This window comes from Eschrichtius robustus, chromosome 3 (genome assembly GCF_028021215.1).
Source record: "Eschrichtius robustus isolate mEscRob2 chromosome 3, mEscRob2.pri, whole genome shotgun sequence".
Taxonomy (NCBI): Eukaryota; Metazoa; Chordata; class Mammalia; order Artiodactyla; family Eschrichtiidae; genus Eschrichtius; species Eschrichtius robustus.
In genome coordinates this window covers 115,949,085-115,953,522 of record NC_090826.1, presented here as the reverse complement: position 1 = coordinate 115,953,522, position 4,438 = coordinate 115,949,085, and the positions used below count along the sequence as shown (strand labels likewise).

General features: G+C 34.9%; 1 pseudogene; it reads right to left on the bottom strand.

The window, feature by feature from the left end:
* Positions 1–261: 261 nt before the first annotated feature.
* Positions 262–360, bottom strand: LOC137763157 (U6 spliceosomal RNA; annotated as a pseudogene).
* Positions 361–4,438: the final 4,078 nt, after the last annotated feature.

The following is a 4,438-nucleotide window of genomic DNA, read 5'->3' as shown; positions in this document are numbered from 1 at the left end:
GTATCTCTTTTGGTAAGTTCCAGGGTTTTTTTTTTTTTTTTTTTTTTTTTGGTGGTTGTTCAGCAGTTAGTTGTGATTCCAGTGTTCTCATAAGACGAGGTAACTGCATGTTCTTCTACTCCACCATCTTGAGCTTCTGAGTCTTCTCCTTCATTTTTGAAGTGTAACTTTTCCAGATAGAGTATTTTTGGTTTGCAATGTTTTTTTTTCAGCAATTTGAATATATCATCCCACTCTCTTGGCCTGTAAGGTTTCTGATGAAAAAATATGAAACACGTCATAAATTTGCATGCCATTCTTGCATAGCAGCCATGCTAATCCTTTTATCATTCAATTTTAGTATATGTGTTGCCAAAATGAGTATCCCTTGTACTGATATTATGTTTCAAACCCCATAGCAGCTGCTTTCTTGTAAGTCTCATGTTGCCTCACCCACATCCATACAACCAAGGACTCAGCCAATGAATGCACCACCTCTGTATACCTTCTTTCTCTCCAGAATCTCAGAGAAGTGGAGATCTGGGTATGTTGGCTCCATTTATTCCTCTCTAGCCTCATTTTTCTGCACACTTCTCTACCTACCAAAATTTAATTTGTACAGAGCTCATTAGGCTGTTTCACACTTTTGAGTATTTACATGTGATATTTCCTCTTTGTAGAGTCTCTCAATTTCTTTATTTTGCTAAGAATAATACTGTCTACCATAGATTGACTTCTCAAAATGTTCCAGAACTGTAATAAGTAATGTATATGCATTATCTCATTTAACTCTCAAATAATCTCTATGAAGTAGAGAGTTCCCCTATTTTACAGAGATCCTTTTAAACTATTTTGTCAATATCATGTGACTAGTGAGCAAAAGCCAAGAATCAAACCAGGTCTGATTTACTCCATGCCCTCACTTTTGAACACTAGGTGACATCACTTCCTTGTCATGCTAATTTCTACAAATCTTTTCTCATTTAACAAAGGTTTAATATCCTTTAAAGCTTATATGAATGTGATTTTCTTAATTTATTTAAAAAAACTCTCCCACTGGGACTTCCCTAGTGGTCCAGTGGTTAAGACTCTGTGCAGGGTACATGGGTTCAATCCCTGGTCAGGGAACTAAGATCCCACATGCTATGCTGCATGGCCAAAAAATTTTTTAAAAATCCCACTCAAAACATGAGTACTATAGAATTGTTTAAATTCTTATGCTTCCTGGTGTATGATGTATGTGTAAAACAGGAATCTAGTTTCCCAAAGTCTAAACCAAATTATTTGCATTTCTGAAAAGCTAACCTATCTAAAGTAAGCTGTCTATCCATTTTCTACCTCAGTGAAATTATAAAATTTCAGGTATCAGCTTTGACCTCTGGTCTGTTGTTCTCAGTTGAACCAGGGAAACAAAATTCATCTCCTTCCACACTATATTTATGTTTTGTATATTATCCTTAATGATATGATATTGTGTCATTTTCCATTCCACACTATATTTATGTTTTGTATATTATCCTTAATTTCAGAGATTGCGGCCTTCCTATTCATTGTTTCTGCAACAGAAGACCCACATACATTTTTACATATTTTGAGAAAATAATAACTATCTCTTATAAGGAAAGATGCTTATGAAAGTATAAATAGAAGATATAGGACAACAATTACAGGTACAGATATACATGTATCCTAGGCTAACTCTTCTTACAGAGCCCTCCTTTTAGGAAACCATATTTAAGCTTCTCTTGTACTAGGTAGTTCTTTGCTTGACATTTCTGGAGCAATGAGATATGTTCCTGTTTTCTCCTGCTTCCATCCCCAGGGCAGCTGAGCTTGTTAGAGTACTTGGATACAAAGATATCAAATGTCTTGGAAGGGATTTTTGTCAGAAAGAGTTGATATCTGCTACAACTATTCATTCAATAAACTATGAAAAATCTGTGTAACATGCATGCTTCTAGTAACCAACTAATTTTTCATTCTATCTCAATGTATGGAGTCTTCCCCAATATCTGTTTCTTTCCTGGACTCTGGTTTGCCAGCTAAAATTCTTCAGTTTTCTTTACAAAGCAAGGCTATCTCTCATCAGTTCTACAATTGAATTTGTAAATAAAGCTTCTCAAAGAGAGTGTAGGAACGTAATAGATATAAAATTAAGGGGCTATCCTAGAAGACAAATATAATGGAGTTATAAAGTTTTGGTCATATAAGAAGTTACTTGAGTTCATAGCAACATGTAGATGGTTTAATGGAGTTAAAAACCTTGTTCTAACTAACAAAAGTAGATAGAAATAATGTTTAAATCATATGCATAACTTTTGAATGTATTTCTATCCCAGCAAATAGCAACCAATCAATTTCTTACTCTGATGATGTCCTAACCATAACCCAAGCTTGGATGGGAATTCACTATTCAAATGAGAATAAAGTAATTGGGATTTTATGCTTCTGCTTCTGCATGTAAGGAGCTTGAAAGTCACCACTCCATCCTAACAACAAGTGAAAGGCTGAACAGACTGAAAATCAACAACTCTTCTAGGATCCCTAAGAGATGAGGATACAGAGCACACTATTGCCCCCAAGACTGGAGAGACAGAAATACAAAATACAGGGAGTCACAACTTGCTGCATGGCAAGTAAGGCTCCCAGGGGTGGCAACTGTTATAAGAACCAGTACTTGGGTAGAAAAGCCTGAACTATAATTGAGCAATTGCTGGACACTCAGGGTGGACAAATCTGAGAGTTAAAATATCCAGGGGGACCTGGAGGTATTATGTGCCCTGACTTCAGGTTATACTGCAAAGCTACACTAATCAAAACAGTATGGTACTGGCACAAACAGAGACACATAGATCAACGAAACAGAATAGAGAGCCAAGAAATAAATCCACACTTATATGGTCATTTAATCTGTGACAAAGGAGACAAGAATGTACAATGGTGAAAAGATAGCCTCTTTAACAAGTGATGTTGGGAAAACTGGACAGCTACATGCAAAAGAATCAAACTGGACTATTTTCTCACACTATATATGAAAACCAACTCAATATGGATTAAAGACTTAAGTGTAAGACCTGAAACCATAAAAATCCTAGAAGAAAACATAGGAAGTAACCTCATTGACATTGGTCTTAGCAATGTTTTTATGCATCTGACTGGAAAGGCAAGGGAAATAAAAGCAAAAATAAACAAATGGGACTACACAACACTAAAATGTTTCTGCACAGTGAAAGAAATCATCATCACAACAAAAAGGCCACATACTGAGTGGGAGAAGATATTTATAAATCATATAACCAATAAGCAGTTAATATCCCAAATATTTAATGAACTCATACAGCTCAACAACCAAAAAGCAAACAACTTGATTAAAGAACAGGCAAAGAATCTGGATGGACATTTTTCAAAAGAAGACATACAGAGGGCCATCAGGAATGTGAAAAGATGTTCCACATCACTAATTATAAGAGAAATGCAAATCAAAACCACAATAACTTATCACTTGACAGTTATTTGTTAGAATAACTATTATCAAAAAGATGAGTTAAATAATATTGGAGAGTGTGGGGAGAAAAGAGAATCCTAATACACTGTTGTTGAGTCTGTAAATGGTGCATATACTCTGGAAAACACTGTGAAAATTCCTCAAAATATAAGAACAGAGCAACCACATGACCCAGGTATTCCACTTCTTGGTATAATCCAAAGGACAATCAGAAAGCTAATTTGAAAAGATATATGCAATCCTATGTTCACTGCAGCATTATTTACAAAAGCCAAGATATGAAACAATTTAGGTTTCTAATGATGTATGGATAAAAATAAAAAGATGTGTTATATATACACAGTGGAATTCTACTCAGCCATAAAAAGAATAGAATCCTGCCATTTGTGACAACAAGGATGAATCTTGAAGGTATTATTCTAAGTGAATTACATCAGACTGAAAAAGAGAAATATTGTATGATTTCACTCATATGTGAAATCTAAACAAAAAAAAACAAAAACAAACATATAAATAAGGAGAAGAGTTTAGTGGTTACCAGAGGGAAAATGGATTGTGGGGTGGGTAAAATTGAGAGTCAGCTGTATTGTGATGACGGTAAGTAGATCTGTGGCTGTGATTACTTTGTGGTGGATATAAATTTTGAATTACAATCTGTACAACTGAAACATATAATAAAAAAGTCAACGACAAAGAGAATCTTGATAGCAGCAAGCAAAAAGCAACTTATCACTTACAGAGAGCTTAACTAAAATTATCAGCAAATTTCTCAGCACAAGCCTTGAAGGCCAGATGGTAGTGAGATGATATATTTAAAGTGCTGAAGGAAAAATCTGTCACTCAAGAATACTATGTCTTACAAGTTGGTCCTTCATAAATGATGGAGAAATTAAGGCATATCCAGATAAATGTAAGCTGAAGGAATTCATTACCACTAGACCTGCCTTACAAAAA